We start from the raw sequence: 21,618 nt of genomic DNA on the forward strand, positions 1-21,618 counted from the left end.
ATCAAGGTTTTAAGAATCTTTAACTCTTATCAATAATTGAATTGTGTTAGTTTTCTTGCCCAAAAGTTACTAGAGTATTTTTTTGTTTTTGCAACTGATGTTAATTGCACAGAGAAAAAGTCATAGCTAGTAAGTGTTTAATGGCTAAAAAGGGATTTTATATCATTTTGAGAAAAGGGAAAATTGAGAGTCCTGCTGAATAGATTTTGATTTAAAATTTACTTCTCTTGAAAAATTAAAGATAATTTTTTTCTGGTACACGTGCTAGGAATTAAAAAATGCTAAGGTTCCCAATATTTAAATTTTGTATCCCTAATAGACACAGAGATCAATGGAACAACACAGGAGACCCAGAAATAAACCCATGATTATGTGACCAATTAATCTTCAACAAAGCAGGAAAGAATATCCGATGGAAAAAAGATGTTCTCTTTAACAAATGGTGTTGGAAAAACCGGTCAGCAACATGTAAAAGAATGCAACTGGACGACTTTCTTATACTATATACAAAAATAAACTCAAAATGCATTAAAGACCTAAATGTGGGACCTGAAATCATAAAAATCTGAGAAAAGCATACAGGCAGTAATGTCCCTAACACCAACAAAACTAAAAAGCAATCTACAAAATAGGAGAAGATATTTACAAATGACTTATCTGATAAAGGGTTAGTATCCAACATATATAAAGAATGTATACAACTCAACACCCCCAAAATAAATAATCCAATATAAAAATGGACAGAAGGGGATCCCTGGGTGGCGCAGCGGTTTGGCGCCTGCCTTTGGCCCAGGGCGCGATCCTGGAGACCCGGGATCAAATCCCACATCGGGCTCCCGGTGCATGGAGCCTGCTTCTCCCTCTGCCTGTGTCTCTGCCTCTCTCTCTCTCTGTGTGTGGACTATCATAAATAAATAAATAAATAAATTTAAAAATGGACAGAAGACATGAACAGACATTTCAAAAAGAAGACATACAGAAGGCCAACAGACACATGAGAAGATGCTCAACATCATTAATCATCAGGGAAATGCAAATCAAAACTACAGTGAGATATTACCTCACACCTGTCAGAATGCCCAAATCAACAACACAAGAAACAACAATTAGAAAGCATGTGGAGAAAAAGGAACCTTCATGCACTGTTGGTGGGAATGCAACCTGGTGTAGACACTGTGGAAAACAGTATGGAGGTTCCTCAAAAAGTTAAAAATAGAATTACCCTATGATCCAATAATCACACTACTGGGTAGTTACCAAAAAAAAAAAAAAAAAATAGGGGCACCTGTATGGCTCAGTTGGTTAAGCATCTGCCATTGGCTCAGGTCATGCATGATGTAAGGGTCCTAGAATAGAGCCCCACATAGGGCTCTCTGCTCGGGGGGATGGGGAGTGGGAGGGAAGTCTGCTTTTCCCTCTCCTCTGCCCCTCCCCCTGCTCATGTGCTCTCTCTCTCTCAAATAAAATCCTTTTTAAAAATGCAAAAACACTTATTCAAAGAGATACACTCATCTCTATGTAATTCAAATGATACATGTACCCCATTGTTACAACAGCCAAATTATGGAAGCAGCCCAAGTGCCTATCTATAGATAAATATGGATAAAGAAGAGGTGGTATATATTTACAATGGAATTATTATTCAGCCATAACAAAGAATGAAATTTTGCCATTTGCAACAACATGGATAGGGCTACAGAGTATAATGCTAAATAAGTTAGTCAGAAAAAGACAAATACTATATGATTTTACTCATATGTGGAATTTAAGAAACAACAAAAAACAAGCAAAGGAAAAAAGAAAGAGAGAAAAAAACCAAAACACAGACTCCTAACTATAGAGAACAAAGTGATAATTATCAGAGGGGAAAGAAGTGGAGGAATAGGTTAAAAAGGTGATGGGGATTAAGGAGGGCACTTATGATGAGCACTGGGTGATGTATGGAACTGTTAATCACTATTTTGAAACTAATAAAATACTATATGTTAATTATACCTGAATTAAAATTTTAATTCATTTTGTATCCCTAAGTAATAAAGTGATTTGATCCATAAATAGACCCATTTCTTTAAAAGATCTTAAGGGAAAATGAGAAGTAAGTCTTTGGGAGATGGAGCAGTGGGAAGCTGATCTTGCCCTCACAGACAGGAACAAAAGAACACTATAGGAAGTCTCTGATTTGAAGCTACTGCTGCTACTGCTACTGCCTTGTTTGGGTACCTCTGCAAGCTCATACCTTTTGCTCTACAGCCAGTCTCTTTTGCAGCCAGTCCAATCCACCTCTAAGGGAAGAGTTCCTGTTACCTGAGAATACCCTGCCCCGGGGAAAAAGGGTGTGCAGATTGTTAATGACACTTGTTTGCCTGCTATGTTAATAAATTTGCCTTTGTTTTCCCTTTCTTAAAACTTCAAAATAGAAGATCCTCTATCCATCTAAATATATGGATGGGTTGGTAGCATTAAAACAGTCTTTAATATTTCTATATAATGCAAAAATCTCTATAATAATAACAGTAATAGTAGTGAAATCTGACACTGCTTCAATCTCAGAATGGGAAAATAGGTGAAAAAAACCCACTATAATTTGTAAATGAAAGGATCCCCAGAAATTCCCATGACCTTTTCAAGCTTCTTAAAGGGTTGTTGATTTATTTATTTTGATTAACCAAATAATTTAGCTTTGAGCATCTACCTTCCTATAAGGGAAGTTTAATTAGTTCTAGCATTAAAACAAAGTATAAAAATCTAAGATAGAAAAAGATATCAAATAATAAATAAAGAACTATTATAAAAATTAACTGGATTACAAAAGTTCTGTTAGCAGAACTCTCCAAACCTAAGATTTAGTAATCCAGGGAGGTATATTATAGACTAGATCAAGACACAGTTATTACTACATATAAAGTTTCATTATATAAATCCATGCTAAATACACTTTTTCATAATAGAAAGTCAAATCATAATAGGAATTTATAGCATTAAAAATTTACAAAACAGAATTACTATACATTCAGAAAAGATCTAAATTCAGTATAAATCTGATGAGTTTTTGCAACTTTAAATTGCCTGAGTGTATTACTAAAACACTTGAAATCATTGTAATTCTGCTCTCATTTCTCTAGATCCCCTAAGAGCTGTCAGGTGCATCCTTGGAAACATCATTGCTTTTGTTTTCATCAGTTCACATATTCCTGACATTTCCCCATTGCTTGTCAAAATAATTAATACCTGAAGTGAGAGAAATAGGTATACTGCATTTTAATATAAACTTTTTGAGAAAAACATGGTCAAAGAAATGGTCATGGTTAAAGAAATGGTCTATTAAAAGTAAGCTTTCCGTCTTTGACCTTTTGTTGCATTGCAAAAGCATTTCTGATCTGCTTAAAGAATTATGGACACAGCTGTCATCTCTAAAGTTAATGAAGGGTTTACTTTCAAGAGAATATCTTGCCAAAGTTTTGAAAAAGTCTGGATATTAATCAGTTTAGGGTCCACTTAACAGTCAATGAAAATAAATATGACAAATCCATTCTATGGAGTAAGGGTAAAAGCTTATAAGAATTTGAAGTGCTTATCACTATATAATAAACATATTTAAGCCAGCTGCATATCCTTACCAGCTACAAGTAGGTTACAGACCACTTCACTGTGTGACTATGGAGTCAAAAGATCTTGTTAAATTACCATGCCTAATTCTTTTTACAATCCACTATAAAACACGATAGTGGTTCACTTTCCCAGGATATGACAATTACCTGACATCATGGATCCTTCCCTACAACTGCTGAGTGAATGTAGCATTACATCATCCTCTATATAACAGACCAGGAGTTTTTTAGGCCCCGACTGCCTCTGCTTTTAGTCTATGGTTAGAAACCTTTGTCCTTTTGTATAAAGTCATTCTCTGAAGTTACTTAAATCAACACAAAGTTCCACAAGACGAGCAAATAGAATACTATTCCAGGAATCAGACATCAATAGTACTAATAAAATCACAAATGTTTGGGGAAAAAAGAATATAGTTTTCCTTCCAGTATGTTACATTTTTAAAAAATTTACTCTTTTACAAATTAAATGATACAAACAAAGTAATTAAATGATAAAAAAAAGTTTGGAAATATCACACAGGTTCTTAGAAAACATTCTATAATACATACTTTTCTACTGGAAGACACAGTGATGTTAAGGGCAAAAATGTAATGCCTTTAAAAGACTCCTAATTTTATACAGCCTATAAGACTTTTACTTTAGAATTTCGGATAACCAAAAATTATAGTTTTTGAAACTTTAATTTCCAAAGTCCTTAAAAATAATACTCAGGAAATTCAATATTCTCATTCCTTATTCCTCTCTTACCAAAAGAATGTGAACAAAATTTTGCAATACAGAAGCATTGAGACTTTTCAGAGATGCTAAAATCTCCTATTCAAACAGCAACTTTAACACCCTGAAATTTTATTTCATTTTATTTTATTTTAATATATTACTAATCTTTAAAATCCTTAATTGATATTACAAGTGGCAATTACATCAAAATAGATGTTAGTTTTACATGTTTTCAGGAAAGTTTAAGGTAAATCAATGTAGAGTTCAGTAAGTTTTATTTCTAAAGTATGTAATTTTATACTGCTGCACAATATCACAAATAATAAACCTTCTTCTAGTTGTCTATTGATGTCTAAAAATCCTTTAACAGAAAACAAATCTTGCATGCCACAATTATATATTAGGTTTAAATATGCAAATATAATTTGAAAAGAGTAGCAATCTAACCAATTCACCACAAAGTTGAAAAGACTGATTTGAGAGCCTCTGGGGTAGCCAGTTTTGAGGGAGATAAGAAAAGAGATTAAAGAGTGCTATGGTATAAGGAAAGAAAGGTGAGGAGCTGAAGAGAAAATGAATTAACCAAGGGCAAACTTTGTCTTTTACCAACAAAAGCCTCTTTCTTCTGCCTCCCATTTTCCTATCTCTTTCTTTCCCTCTGTCCTAGTGTCACACCTTGTGAGGGTGACAGCTGCATGCATATTTTCAGGATTGTGAAGGTCAAGGGGCATCAATCTAGATACTTTTCAAGGCATTCTTTTTAGGTGTTCTAGATAAAGAGTTGGTGTGGGGGAGGAATTTAAGACTGAAAGAAAAAGAACTGTTGCCATTTTCTTTATGGTTTTCTCTTGCCCTCAAACTGCAGAAAGTAATCCCTTCCTGCTTTTTTTTTTTTTTTTTTTTTAAGAAGCCTTGCTATTGTAACATGTTTACATCTTCTTACTGCAAAGGAGTCATGAAAACCGAATTAATGGACATTTTTCAGGGCTCTACTATAAATTATCCCAACTTAAAAGCCAATTTCTCTTTAATATTCTTATTCACTCCTGCCCCAGTTAAAATAAGACAAAAAAATTAAATTATTCCTGTGACTTACAAGACATGGTCACTATTTTATTTCTTCTCTGAATTCTCTTGCCCTTCCAGCCTTCTTACAGTTTACTGAAGGTCAGGCTATGTGAATATTTGCTTCTATTGATTAGAATTGAATAACCAGTAGGTGGTAAAGTTGAGTAAAGTTCAGAAAATTGCACAGCAGACACAACAAGACAGAGATGCAAGGTACAATGGATTTGCAGAACAGCATGAGCCTGTGTAATTTAGCATGACCTTTCTGGTTTTCTTTGCAGGAGTGTACTATTCATTGGCAATTAGGGGAATTTAGCATGAACTGTGTGAGATTTATTGAGTCTGAAGTTTTATATTGAATTTCTTGGTCTGGCTGCATATCAACTACAAAGTTTGCTATCAAGAGATATTTGGATTTCTGTTCATAATAAAAAATTTATCTAGATCCTCATCTCTTGTCTGCTCTTTTCCTTATTTCCAACACCACTACCATGGAAGGAGCTCACTTATAATATCCTGAAGATTAAAACTCTTTCAAGGACATCTTACTATTTAACATTTATGATGAAAGAGTTCTTCCTTTTCTGGTGCAAGAAAAGATTGCAGCTAAAAATAAGTAAATATTTAAGGCTTAAAAAAAGCACAATGCATACACCTTCAGATTTTCTTTTCTACGATAGTGTTATATATCTTGTTAATTTATGTTTACAGAATAAAATATTCATTGTGGATCAAAATTTACCTTATCAACTGTAAATAAAAGCTGATTGCTTTTTTAGGATTCTCTCTCTGTGGCTGAACTTTGCATATACCCCAGTAGTAATTGCAAGTATTTTTTAAAATACATTTTTTAATTCTGAAAATAAACCAGGATTTTCTAAAGAATAATTATTCTATTCATTCCCCAAAAGTGCAAGTATAAATAGACAGGGAGTAACTCAATGAATAAATCCTTTGATTGCATTTATCATAAATGTCTCTCTTTTCTATTGGGCAGAAAGAAGAAGTACAAGGCAGTAGTGGTGTACCATTCAGAAAAATACTGTACTTAATACATTTAAAATGCTTTGAAAAGACGAAAATATTTTTTCCTCTAATTGACGCTTTGGGAGTTGAGCCCTAGAGTACATATGCGATATAAATCACATTGAAAATGAAAATCTATATACTGAATTAATCTTTAAATATATTCAAATGATATAATTTATTGATAGTATGAAGGCAACACATTCTAAAGAATTATATAGCACTCTGTACCATTAAATGAAAATTTGGATTATAGATTTGGATTTCATTAGTGCTAACTGATCTTTACTTAAATGGTTAAAAATTTTCTATTTTTGCATCTAATATTAAAGAGTAGCAGCATCTATTTGGAATTCCAGTGCTTGTTTTGTTTTAGTTTATCTTACCATTAAAAAATTAGGAACTAATTAGAATTTTGGAGACAGGAAAAGTACAGAACTTTTTTGTCTTATTTTTTAAGATTTTGTTTGAGACAGATACTGAGAGAGAACATGAGCAGGGAGAGAGAGAAGCAGACTCCCCATTGAGTAGGGAACTCATGTAGAACTCGATCCCAGGACTCCGAGATCATGACCAGAGCCAAAGGCAGATGCTTAACCAACTGAGACACCCAGGTGTCCCCTGGAATTTTTTCCTAGCATAAACAATGCTCTTTTCTAATGTTCAACTTGTTAATATAGTTATCTCAACTGGTCACTCTTCCATTTCATGTTAAAATGAAAAAAAAAATCTTGATTTAGAAAACTGCAAAATAATTTCATAGATTCCACCATCTCTAAGCTTATACTATGTTTTCTTACAAATTCAAGTAAATCAAAAGACAGCTAAGTTTTAAAATAAGTCAAATTAAGAATTTGTTCTACCTTAAAGTTTTTAGAATGATTTGGCTAATCATGTTGATCAAATAATTGAATTTATTTGTTATAGACAGTGAACAGCCTATAGTCTCAAACAGCTATAAGCTGATAGAGCCACAGATTTTTTTTTTTTTAATGGGGGACTTCTTTAAGATTTTATTTATTTATTCATGGAGACATAGAAAGAAAGGCAGAGACACAGGCAGAGGGAGAAGCAGGCTCCCCAGAGGGAGCCCGATGCAGGACTCGATCCCAGGACCCTGGGATCACTACTGGAGCCAAACGCAGATGCTCAAATACTGAGCCACCTAGCTTCCCCTCAAATGGGGGTCTGATGTGGAAATGTTAATTCCTCACTTGCTTATTACCCAGACAATCCTTGAAGTTATACCCACTGCCATAGAGCAACATTCTTCCTCCTGCACTTGGAATAAGTAGTGATGATATTAACAACTAAGTTTAATAGAAAGAGCACTGGACTTGGAATCACGAGGACTGTTTCACCATTAAAAGCTCAATGCTCTTAAATAAATGACATCTCTTAATCACAAGTTTTCAGCTATAAAATAAGAGCTTCAACTAAATGATTATAGAGGCTCCTGCAGCTCAAATTCCTGTGGTTTGTTCCAGCCAAACTCTCTTACCTAATCTATCTTTTTTTTTTTTTTAAGATTTTTATTTATTTATTCATGAGAGACACACACACAGAGAGAGAGAGAGAGGCAGAGACACAGGCAGAGGAAGAAACAGGCTCCATGCAGGGAGCCCGATGCGGGACTCAATCCCAGGACCCTAGGACCACACCCTGGGCCAAAGGCAGGCGCTAAACCGCTGAGCCACCCTAGGATCCCCCCAATCCATCATTATGTCATCTGTAAGATCATTGGCCAAGCAATATTAGGAATGAAAATAAGACTGAAACAAACTGGATTTTCACTGGAAAAATCAAACTAGAGTTTCTATTTTATTAACTTACTGTATAATCAAGGCAAAGAGAGAGTGAATGACAGAGACAAAAGAGAGGCAGCGCATAAAAAGTTATTTATAGGGATCCCTGGGTGGCGCAGCGGTTTAGCGCCTGCCTTTGGCCCAGGGCGCAATCCTGGAGACCCGGGATTGAATCCCACGTTGGGCTCCATGGAGCCTGCTTCTCCCTTCTGCCTATGTCTCTGCCTCTCTCTCTCTCTCACTGTGTGCCTATCATAAATAAATAAAATAAAAAATTTTTTAAAAAGTTATTTATATATCATCCTCACAATTTTTTAGAAAGTAAATATCTTCAAAGTCTATCTTGTAAGGACACTCAAGAGAAAACCAACATATACAAAGATTTTTGTAATTGGATTACAATTTATAAAATTTTTGGATATAAACTATTTATATGTAATTGAATTTTTATTACAGATGATGGATCAAATATGATACATTTTAGTATTCTGTCCTAATTTTCCTAAAATATTAAACTAAAATATAGACAATCATAACTTCCTTTACTAGGTAGAGTGTGTTCCTCATTGCGTATTCTTTCTAGAGAACTGGCTTTTGAGTAGCATTTGGTTATGAGGTTTGGGGATTTAAAAAACTCCATTTATCTTAGGTCCCATCACGAACTGAAGAGTAGCATTCTTATACCATCATTTCGAAGTGCCTTCTTATTGCTAACACTAGTTGTTCCATTAGAGTTAGAATTAAAGACTGAGGCAGCTTATTTGAGAAAGCTTAATGTGGTTTTTCACATCCAAAGACTCCTAATTTGCCACTGCAAATATATGGCTAAGTACAGGAGTTATTCATCATTTTGATGCTGCAGCAAAATGAACATTTGTGGCCATGCTATTAAAAGGAAAAGAGGGCATTGTTTAATATCTTTTTCTTTTTCCAGACTTCCAGATACATTAAGATACTAAAAACACACACTCATGCAGCCTTAGAATATTCAGTGATTTATAAGAAAACGTTTCAAGGCTGCATCATGGGAGATAATAAACAATCTATTTATTCAGTCATTGATACAAAAGGAAATTAAGAGTTGTTTATATGTGAGTAAATAAGCATATAGACATTAAATCTAAATTGAAGAGCACTAAACAACTTACCTATATAAATGTTTAATTTCTCTATTTCTTGGAGTAGCAGAAACCTTTATCTTCTTAAAAAGCTTACAGTGGTTAATATATAAAAGAATTGAGGAAAAAAAGAATCAAGGAAACTATACCTTTTGTTGTTATTGTTTTTCAGAATATCTGATCTTTTAAAGAGTACTAACTGTCAAGTGGATGCCAGATATTTATGTTGTCTGGGTTGTAATGTTAAAAAAGTAGTTAGGCTGAAAAGCCGAAAGGAACTAACCCTTTCTGAGCATCCAATGTGAGCCTGACCCTATGCTAAGTGTTCTAAATTCATCCCACTTAATTTGAATTCATCAAAGGAGTGTGAGGAAGGATTTGCTCTTTAGATCCATAGGTCAGAGCTCTTATAGTCGTGAGGAACTAAAATGACTCTGATTATACACACTGACAGAAGCCATAATTTAAATTCTTTTGGTTTTTTTTAAGATTTTATTTTTAAAATAACTTTTTATCAGTCTACCTAAAGTATATAGCCAGTATGATTGCATTATTTTATCTCTTGTATCTGAGTCATGGGCATGAGACCAATTGTGTAATTGACATGAAAGAGTTAAGAGATAATTAATAAAACTATTGTAGTAGGCAGTGATATGTGTGACAGGGAAAAGACTTATAGGTCAGGAATACCTTGCAATTACTTTAATGTAGTGAAGGAGCATATATTAACTATATTTTCTTATTTCTGTATTTTCTGGCATCTGGGGCCTTGCTGACTGGGGAGAGACTACCCCTCACATGACTCCTTCAATTCTTAGATGTAGCAAACAACTTCACAAGGCCACACCTTTGATTTGCAAAGAAACTAATCCAGAGCCCATACCTCTATCTTCTTTACCTCCCATACACCAAGTCAATATTCCCCCTGCCCTAAGTAACTTCAAGGCCAGAAACTGGAAAATTAGGGAACACCCTAACAAGCCAGAGACTGTCAAAATTATTCAAACTACCCAATCCGAGTCAAGCCTGCTAAACTGCTTACCTTGCCTCACTTACTCCTCCCCATGGAGACTACAATAAAGTTTCTGACCAATGACTTCCCCTCATTCCTTTTGCCTCAACAGTGCCTGAGCAATGTTGCTTCCTCATTGGCTCTGCATGCAGGGCATTCCCCCTCCTCCTGGGAACTCTAAGTAAGAAGCCATCTTTATAACGGCAATCATCTCCTGATCTGTTGGCCTTTCCAAAACTGAATAAAAACAAAATGCCAGGCATATTTTAAATCAGAGCAATATTCAGATCATCGTCATTCTAACCAAAATGCCAAGGAATAGGGCAGAAATAAAACCTTTTCATTCTTCCACTGTAGCTCCTTTCAACAGGGAACAGATGAAGACAAGCCAAGAGATCACAGAAAAATTCACAAGAACCATCCCTGGAGTAACCAACTAACCAGTCGCAAGGACCTTTGAAAGAATACTGGGGACTTCCATACACTTTTATGCAGTTTAGATTGAAGATATCTAAGAGTTATAGAAATATAGTTAATAAAAACTATGTACTTAGAACTTAATGTGTATAAATTTGAACATTTACTAAAGAATTGTAATTTGTGCAAAAGCTCTGGTACTATTAGGCAAGAGATAAATGCAGAACTCAGAAGTACAACACTGAAGAATAACAAAGTAAAATTATGAAAGAAAAGGGAAGGCTCTCTCCTAAAATTTCAAGAAATGCTCACTTATACCACAGGTCCATTATTCTAATGAGGAAGGTTTGGAAAAAATATTAGAACCACACTAAATATGAATTATAGCCTTTCTACATAGTTCTCCTTCCAGCATGGATTTATCCACTTAATTATTCTTTAGTTGTAATGAATTGTTCATGATCTTTTTAAGAATAACCATTTAAACCAATTGTCAGATATAATTATAGCCATTATACTAATGTCCAGCCTAAACATACCAGGTAGGCACTTCCTTCATCCATGTGCCTTAATATAAAATTATTCCATCCAGGTACCAGCAATTTTGTGGTCCTAGTGAAGAGACAAACACAGAAGCAATCTCTTTATTTTATCAATTATCAAAAAATAAGGGTGGGTGAAGGCTATCTGGGAAGCAATCAAATTAATTATTTAAAATTATTAACAATTCAATTTACTGATTTGACTAGTTCATATATTTATTGGTTCATCCATCAGTCAATATGGAGGGAGTACTATTCTCTACCAAGCCCTCTGCTAACTTCTAGATTAGAATGGTGCACAAACCAAGCATGTTCTTTTGAAGTTCAAAGTCTAGTAAGAGAAGTAGACATCGAAAAAACAACTTCACAGAAACTTAATTTACAATTGTGAGAAGTGCTATAAAGGAAAGGCCTATGAAAGGGGGTAGTTAAGAGAATGTGAGTAGACATAGCTTACATCAGAAATGAACTAATCACCCATATAAGTAATTTGATATCATAGAATTTTTAAAAAGTGTCTGAATTTTGTATCTCATAAGCATATGTTCTGCTTTGTTGAAATATTTTGTTGGAGAAACTCAATTCAGCAGTCCTTTTATCTCTTACTGGTCTTTCATTATGTCAGAGTTTCAAGGTTTAGCTTTTTAAAAGTTTGTCTCAAAACCTAATAGCTTGATCTATAATTTCCCAAGCATTTTATAGGACAAGAAGATGATATAAATTATACTTCGTAAATGCTTTTCTAAGGAATTTTTTTTCCATACCAGCAAGAATATATATTTCAGGAATTATTTTCTGGCCAGTAAAAATTAGTCTCTACCTGGTCATTATATACTACATTCATAACTCATCTACATGAAAGATGTGTTAATATTTCCTTGGTGTGTATTGAGCTTATGTCTCTATATAGGTAACTAATAATCTTAATAATAATCATAATGATAAATTAGCCCATAATTTCATACGTATTTTGAAAGCTCTTATGGTTATATGCCTTTAACCAAAGAAGCATGCATAACATTTATGGAGCCTTTAAGATGTGCACTGAATATCTTTGGATCATATACAGTTTGATACTCAAAGATCTTGTCTTTCATACCAGCAAACTGCCAATAATTCAAGTGTGTCAGTGTGTGTATGTGTGTATAATAGGAAAATTCTCTATAATCACATTTAATGTAATGACATACACTTGATTTCATTACTTCCATCTTATTTCATTTATGCTTATTAGATATTTTCAGCATTTTCTCTCTTTTCAACTCTGAGGTATAGCATTATTGTATTCACCATCAAATAGAATTCTGATTTTGACAGGAATGCACTGGGCTTTTAAAATTTGAGTACAATTTGGCTTTTTCATGTTAAGGAAACAGATTTTTGGAAAACAATGTTTATATGAGAATTTAATGTTAAATTTTATCAAATATACTTGGCACTACATTAAAATAATTAAATTTAATCTTTCTTTTATCTATCAATAAAATGAGTTATGTGTTTCTAATACCATCTGCTTAACCCTGAAATAAAATCTTGGTCGTAGCCTGATACACATTTAATAGGCACCAACTTTTCAACTTTATTATTTTATTAGCATTTATACATCTATACTCATGAGAGAATTTGGTTTGCTTCTTGTGTTTTCTCAGGTTTAAGTTTCAAAGAAGTGGCTTCTGAGGCATCTTCATATAAGTTCTGCTGGATGGCACAGATGGTGTTTGCCTGGGAGAATGCAAAGCTGTATTCAACTCCCTCCCAATTCACTTCTTTGGCAAGTTGCTCTTGGGCAATGGACAGACGCATAACCTTATGTAGCAACCCAAACATGAAGGTCACATTAGCTTCCTGAAAAGTTTGACAATTTCTCTCTTTATATTCTTAAAGAATTTATATAGCATTAGATTTGTTATTTGAGATTTAAATAAAATGTGACTAATCATTTGTATCCAATGCCTTTCATCAAATAATGCTTCTATTACTTTTTATATTTCTTCTATTGCTCAGAATTTTTTTTAAATGTTTTTTTTTAAAGATTTTATTTATTCATGAGAGACACAGAGAGAAAGAGGGGCAGAGACATAGGCAGCAGAGAGAGAAGCAGGCTCCGTGTAGGGAGCCCAATGTGGGACTTGATCCTGGACTCCAGGATCACACCCTGGGCCAAAGGCAGGCGCTCAATCGCTGAGCCCCCCAGGTGTCTCTAAAAACTGTTTTTAATTGAGGAATAACTGACATATAACACTATATCACTTTCAGCTGTACAACATGATTTGATATTTGTCTACATGCAAAATGATAAAAGTAATAAGTCTAATTACTATCACCATACATTATATTTTTTCTAGTGATGAAAACTTCTAAGATTTACTCTTAGAATTTTCAAATATACAAGAGTATTATTAACCAAAATGCTGTATACTACATCCCTATGACTTATTTAATTTAAATGTGAAATTCAATGCCTCTTGACCCCTGTATCCATTACACTCACCCCTTAATACCTGTCCCTCTGGCAAACACCTATCTGTTCCCTGTATCTTTTCTTTTCTTTGTTTTTTATGATCTACATATAAATGAAATCATATGGTATTTATTTTTCTCTGTTTGATATATTTCACTTAACACAATATCCTCAAGGTCCATCCATATTGTCACAAATGGCAAGATCTCATTCTTTTTTAATGTCTCAGTCGTATTCCCTGCAAAGAACACTGGGATATATGTATTTTTTCTAATTAGTATTTTCATTTTCTTTGGATAAATTCCCAGAAATGGAATTTATGAGTCATATGGTAGTTCTATTAATTTTTCTGAGAACCTCCATATTGTTTAGCATAGTGACTACAACAATATACATTCCCAACAGTGTACAAGGGTTCTCTTTTTCCACATCCTCATCATCCTTGTTATTTCTTATCTTTTTGATAATAGCTATTCTAACCAGTATGAGATGATATCTCATTGTGATTTTATTTCCAGGTATTTTATCCTTTTTGATGAAATTATAAATGAGACTGTTTTCTTAATTTATCTTTCTAATATTTCAATGCTGAATACATAGAAATACAACAAATTTTTGTATACTGATTTTGTACCCTGTAGCTTTAGTAAATTTGCTTATTAGTTCTAGCAGATTTTTGATGGAGTCCTCAGGGTTTTGTATATACAAACTCATGTCCACAAACAGTGATGGTTTTACTTTTTCCTTTCCAATTTGGATGTCTTTTATTTCTTCTTGCCTAATGGCTCTAGCTAGGACTACTGATATTATGTTGAATAAAAGTGGAAAGAGTGGGCATACCTGTATTATTCCTGTTGTTACAGGAAAACTTTTTAGCTTTTCATCACTGAGAATGATGTTAACTATGAGCTTGTCATATATGGCCTTTATTACGTTGAAGTACATTTTTTCTATACTCTGTTGAGTTTTTAACACAAACGGTTGTTGATTTTTGTCAAATACTTCTGCATCTATTGAGATGATCATATAATTTTATCCTTCACTTTGTTAATGTGGTACATTGCATTGATTGGTTTGTGGATATCGAACCATCCTTGTATCTCTGGAATAAATCCCACCTGATAATAACGTAAGATTCTTTTAATATATTGTTGAATTCACTTGCTAATATTTTGTTGAGGAATTTTTCACCTATAGTCATTTGAAATATTGGTATCTAGTTCTCTTTTTGGGGGGTGTCTTTTGCTGGTTTGGGTATCAGGGTAATGCTGGCCTCAGGAAATGGCTTTATAAGTATTTCCTCCTTTTCAATTTCTAGAAGAGTCTTACGAGGATAGTATTAAATCTTCATTGAATGTTTGGTAGAATTCACCAGTAAAGGCATCTGGTCCTGGACTTCTATTTGTTGGGAGGTTTTTGATTACTTATTCAATCTCCTTACTAGTAATTGGTCTATTCAGTTTTTCTACTTCTTAATGATTTAGTCTTAGAAGATTGTATGTTTCTAGGAATTTATGTTTCTTCTCGTTTTCTAATTTGTTAGCATATAACAGGTCATAATAGTTTCTTATGATCCTTTGTATTTTTCCTCATCTTTAATTTATTATTTTATTTGAGTACTCTTTTTTTTTTCTTGGTCAATCCAGTTAAATATTTATCAACGTCATTTACCTTTCAAAGGATCAGCTCTTAGTTTCATTGATTTTTTTTCTATTCCCATTTTAATGTCTATTTTATTTATTTCCATTCTGATCTTTACTATTTCTTTCTTTCTACTAATTTTGGGCTTCTATTTCAGACTTTGTTTTAAAGTCTATTTTGTTTGATATAAACTCCTTTCTGGAAGGTACTGATGAACTGTTAAAAGACCAAGGAAGAGCATAAAAATGGCTTCTTTGGTTTATATGTCCTGGGAGGATCTCCATATCCTCTAAATAATGTATGTCAAATCTGGAGTTTATCCCTCAGCCTGAAGCTCCAGGACAATTAAACAGGCCTTTTTCACATGAAGACTCAGAGTGTGTTTGAATTTGCTGTCAACACAGTGCCCTGTGGCGACAGCTTGCCAAGAAATATCTCCAGCTGTTTCAGTCCCATGCAACCCAGAATGCAAACCCTCCTGGCCACTGGAAGAAATAATCAAGGGGAGTCTCCTGTGTGGACTTTGTGTACCACTGGCTTTAGTGAGGCATAGAGAGAGCAGCTGGGAGTAGGGTTTTGGTAAGACTGCTACTCTGCCTCTCTTATTTATCTCAGTGTAGCCCTTTTATCCTTTCTTGCTAAGAAGCTTCCAGCTAGATTTCAGGTCTTTCTCAGAGAACTTTTCCATGTGTACATGTAGATCTGTTCTATCTGTGGGAGGAGGGGAGTTCAGGATCTTACGCCTCCATTTTGGACTACTCCTTTATAGTTTTTTAGAAATTACTTTAGATATAGAAAACTTGCAAGCACAGTACAAAGAACTCCAAAATTTTATACTCAAGATTCACCAAATTCCAGTATTTTGCAGAATTTGCCTTATCGTATTTTTTGTACTATGAGAATAGGTTCCATACATCTAGTTCTTTTATCTTTTACTGCTTTAAGGTGTACTCCTAAAAACAATAATAACTTATTATGTTACCCCAAAGAATTTAGCAATTTTAGAAAATTTAACACTGATATATTTTCATGTAATCTACAGTCATATTACTTCAATTGCCCCAGATGTTTATAGCATTTTCTTTCTTCTGGTACAGGTGCCAGTCCAGTATCAGATGTTATATTTAGTTAGATGACCCTCTTTGTTTTATTTGTTCTTTGTATTTTATGACACTGACAATTCTGAAGAGTAGGCCAATTACTTTCTAGATCCCTCAATGTGAGTTTTCTGAATTTTTTTCATGATTTTATTTATATTATGCAACTTGGCTAGACGTAAATAATGTCATGTCCTTCTTAGAGCATCACATACAGAGGCACATGATACCCATTGCTCCTAACTAGGGATATTGATTTTGATGACTTCTTGTCTTTCTGTTTTCTCTACTACATAGTTACTGTTTTTCTTTCTTTATGAGTAAATTATTTGTTGGAAGATACTTTGGTACTATATAAAGATATGTTCCTTGTTAAAATTTTCCACCTCCAGGATCTATCAAGTATTCTTGCCTAAATTTTATTATTATAATTATAAACTGATGAGGTTTCAAAGTCCATAATTCCTTCTATATTGGGTTATTGTCATTCTGTTGTCATTTTCAAGACTTAAAAAAAAGTGGAATTTTTTATCTGAGCAATATATCACCCTGTCTATACCTTAGCTTCCTCATCTCTAGAATAGTCAAGAATTAGAATTCTTAGGGATTCTATGAAACTGAAACAAGGCAGTATGTAGGTATATTAATACAATGGTTAGTGTATATTGTATGGTTAACATACAATAAATGTTAGTCTCTCTGATTTTTTTCTGTCCAACAGATAGATTCTTATTTACTTTAAAAGCTCGTTTCTTTTAATATATAATAAATATTAAAATAAAATAAATGATAATGCCCTAAAAATTATTTCTAGATAAAGATCATCCTGCAAATCATGCAGTTTCATCTCCTTTAAATTAAGCACACGGTTGGGTACCTGCATGGCTCAGTCCATTAAGTCCTGCAAATCATGCAGTTTCATCTCCTTTAAATTAAGCACACGGTTGGGTACCTGCATGGCTCAGTCCATTAGGCTCAGATCATGATCCCAGGATCCTGGGTTTGAGTTCCACATCACACTCCCTCTACCCCTTTCCCCCTTTATGTGTTCTCTCTCTCAAATAAATAAAATCTTTTAAAAAATAAATTAAGTACACTGTCAATATAATCATTTATTGAAACTGTAGCTTTGCCTGATACCAATCTTTAGATTTCCCTAATCACTACATGTGGAGTTTCCACAGTTCTGTTATTAGAAAAGTCAATACAAAGTTCAGTTGCAGTTTTGGAAATAGATTTTATGTTTTAATTTTAGATGTTTCCTTAATTTCTGTCCTCTTTCTCAAGAAAGACTCAATTACACCATCTCTGGTATTATTTCCATTTTGCTCAATATTTTCTATTATTTTCTTTTCTAAATATAAAACTTCATTTGGGGTAGCCCTTAAGGTCATGGTTGTCAGAAACAGAAGGACTAAAATAAATATGTGGAAAATATTGGTCTCACATACTGCATTAGTCAGCAAACTATAAAAATCCAATAGGGGGTTATAAGGGATACACAAATTTTAAAGGACCCAGAATCATCATTGATATCAAATATCTCTGAGCCCCCTATCAGTTTGCCAGAGGCCCTTTGCTAACAATCACACAATCAGTCAGTATCACACAAATCTTTGAACGTTTACTTTTCCTCTGGTTTTGTGAATGTGAATCATGATAATAATCCTAGGGAAAATAGGTTCCTCCCTCACCTATGTACCATTTTTCCTAAAAGTTACACCATGAGTAATAAATAAATGCAATGTGTTTTCTTCCTAGTAACGAAATATTTCAGGGAATGGCATTAGCAAAGTGTCAGTACAAGAATTTCTAACATTGGTTTTTCCCCTCCCCTACAAAAAACATCAATTTGAACAACTATCCACCCATAAGAATACCTTAACAAAAGCTAAGGATTTTAGGTGAGGGATTATAGTACCTCAGTGAAGCAGAGAAATAAAAAAGGAAAGTAGGAAAGAGATTCATATTACTCCCAAGACTTCTCCCCCAGAAACCCTCCCTCTGGAAAAAGTTGCGTGAGGTAAAACTGACTTTACCACATACCTCCAAAACCAATCCACTCCAGCAACAGGCTGGCTCCACAGTCCCAATCTCCTGGTTTACCTAAGTATCAGAATGGTCCCACAGATCTAGACTACAGACCAGCTCTTTTAGACGCATGCTTCTGGCCTGCTCAAGCACCAGACTGACCCCCACAGACCAAATGTGCAGGCTAGCACTATGGCTCCGAGTTTACCCTAACACCCAGGTGGCCTCCTTTGAACCCAGACACAACACTCACTACAATAGTCTCCAACACCTGGTTACACCCTCTGGATCAAGGATCCAGGTCCACCCACCTCAGATTCAAGCATAAGACTTGCCCACCAAAATCCAAAAAACTGCAGCAGCAAGCCCTGCCTCAGACACAAGACAGACCACCTAGAATCTCTGGATGGGCTGACTAATGAGGGGATGTGCCACCTGAAGCTAGTCTGTAAAGAACTAAAAGAGGCACCTACTTCTGTAAATACACAGTAGAGCTCTGCTTTCACAAAATAATCATACAAAAAAAATCATACAGAAATCAGTGGCATTTCTATATACCAACAATAAACTATTTTAAAAAGAAATTTTAAAAATCCTATTTATAATAGCATCAAAAATACTACATTATTTAGGAATAGATTTAACCAAGGGGATGAAAGATCTGTACACTGTACAAGATGTGATAAAAGAAATTAAAGACACAAATAAATGGAAAAATATCCTGTGTTCATGGATTAGAAGAAAGAATATTGTTAAAATGTCCATTCTACCCAAAGTCATCTACAGATTCAATGCAATCCCTATTAAAATTCCAATGGCATTTTTCACAGAAACAACAACAAAAAAAGTCCTAAAATTTTTCTGGAACCACAAAAGATCCTAAACAGCCAAAACAATCCCAAGAAAAGTGAAGGGAACTGGAGACATCACACTTTCTAATTCAAACATTATTATAAACCTATAGTAATCAAAAGAGTATGATACTGTCACAAAAAAGACATATGGACCAATGAACAAAATCAAAAGTTCAGAAATAAACTCCCATAAATAGTCAACTGATACTTGGTAAGTGTCAAGAATACTCAAACAGGAAAAGACAATCTCTTTAAGAAATGGTGTTGGAAAAACTAAATAATCACAAGCAAAAGAGTAAAATTGGACCCCAATTTACATCAATCACAAAAATCAACTTGAGGTGGATTAAAGACTTAAATGTAAGACTTAAAATTGTAAAAATACTAGAAGCAAACAGGTAGAAAACTCCTTGACATTAGTCCAAGCAACATTTTTTTCAATGATATGACACCAAAAGCACAAGCAACAAAAGCAAAAACGAACAGAAATACATTAAACTAAAAACCTTCTACACAGCAAAAGAGCAAACAGCAAAATGAAGAAACAACCTAGGCAATGGGAGAAAATACTTGGAAATCAATTATCTAAAATACCTAAGAAACTTAATGGCAAAAAGAATCTGACTAAAATGGGCAAAATATTTGAGCATTTTTCCAAAGAAGATACACAAATGACCAACAGGTACATGAAAAGATGCTCTTTACCATTAATCATGAGGAAAATGCATATCAAAACCATAATGAAAGATCTCATACATTTTAGAATGACTATTATCAAAATGAAAAGAACTAACAAGTGTTGATCAGGTTATGGAAAAAAAAACCCTCATGCACTATGGCTGGGAATGTAAATTGGTGCGGACACTATGGAAACTTGTATGGAGGTTTCTCAAAAAATTAAAAATGAAATAATCTACCAATCCTACTTCTCAATATATATCCAAAGGAAATAAAATCATCTCAAAAAGGTATATACACCCCCATGTTCACTGCGGCATTATTCATAATAGCCAAAACACAGAAACTACCCTAAGAACCTAACAATGATGAATAGATTTTTAAAATAAGGTATACGGGGATCCCTGGGTGGCGCAGCGGTTTGGCGCCTGCCTTTGGCCCAGGGCGCGATCTTGGAGACCCAGGATCGAATCCCACGTCGGGCTCTCAGTGCATGGAGCCTGCTTCTCCCTATGTCTCTGCCTCTCTCTCTCTCTCTCTCTCTGTGAATATCATAAATAAATAAAAATTTTTAAAAAAATAAGGTATACGTTCACAGTGGAACATTATTCAGCAATTTAAAAAAAAAAAAGGACCGATCGATCGATGTGGTGATCTCGTGCTCTCCTGGGCCGGGCCTAAGCCGCGTCAGACGAGGGACGGGCGTCCACAGCGGATGCGACCGCTCTTCTCGTTCTGCCCGCGGGCCCCTCCCTCCCCGGCTCCTCCGCGCCCGGCCGTCGTGGCGGGTGCGCGGGGGCGCGCGCCGGGGTTGGGGGTGGTGCGGACTCCGGCCCGACCCCGCCCTCCCGCCTTCTTGCCTCGCGGCGCTGGCGGGACCGGGGTCCTCGGACGCGGCGGACACTCTCGCCGGCCTTTCCCTTAGGCCTGGGTCCGTGGCGAGCGGCCCTCCCCTCCTCCGCGGGGAGGGCCGGCCCGACGCCGCGCTGCTCACCGCCCGGCCTGGGCGCGCTTGAGCGCGTTGCGCCCGGCCCTCCGTGGTGCCCCTGGAGCGCTCCAGGTCGCCTCAGGTGCCTGAGGCCGAGCGGTGGCGTCGTTTCCTTCCCCGGCGACTCCCCTCGGGCTGCCGCCGCCGTGGTCGGCGTGTCCGAGGAGCGGGTGGTGGAAGAAGTCGGCAAGGGAGGCGCACCCGTGCCCCTGGCGGGGGCACGGGCGCCTCGTCTTCCTTTCCCCTCCCCTCTCCTCCCCGCTCGCCGCGCCGGCGGGGGGTGGGTGGTGTGGGGCGGTGTGACTCGTAGGACTTGGCGGGGCGCGTGAGCGCCCACAGCGGGCCGGGCCAGCGCCGCGGCGCTTGGCCAGCCCGAGGGGCTGCCCCTCTCTCCCGGCACGGGTCGTGTCCCCGTCTCCGTCCCTCTCTCTCGCCCGCCTCGCGGGAGGCGGTGAGCTCTCTCCTCTGGGCGGTGACGTGACCATGCCGTGCGCGGGCGAGGCGGAGGTGGCGTCCTCGAGGGGGCACCGGCCGCGAGCGCTCGGGGTTGCCCT

At 35.9% G+C, this 21,618-nt stretch overlaps 1 protein-coding gene and 1 long non-coding RNA gene across 12 annotated transcripts in view; one reads left to right on the forward strand and one right to left on the reverse strand.

Annotated features, from left to right (window-relative positions):
- The window catches only part of LOC144316062 (uncharacterized), a 63,171-nt gene extending 49,967 nt beyond the window's left edge, over positions 1-13,204 (forward strand). Inside the window, exon 3 of the long non-coding RNA XR_013381860.1 lies at positions 12,964-13,204. This is a non-coding gene — a long non-coding RNA (uncharacterized LOC144316062). The remainder of the gene's footprint in view (positions 1-12,963) is intronic.
- Positions 1-21,618, reverse strand: part of LOC144316026 (uncharacterized) — a 524,958-nt gene that overhangs the window by 455,042 nt on the left and 48,298 nt on the right. The gene's annotated exons all lie outside the window — the stretch shown is intronic.

Source organism: Canis aureus, chromosome 1 (assembly GCF_053574225.1).
Source record: "Canis aureus isolate CA01 chromosome 1, VMU_Caureus_v.1.0, whole genome shotgun sequence".
Lineage (NCBI taxonomy): Eukaryota > Metazoa > Chordata > Mammalia > Carnivora > Canidae > Canis > Canis aureus.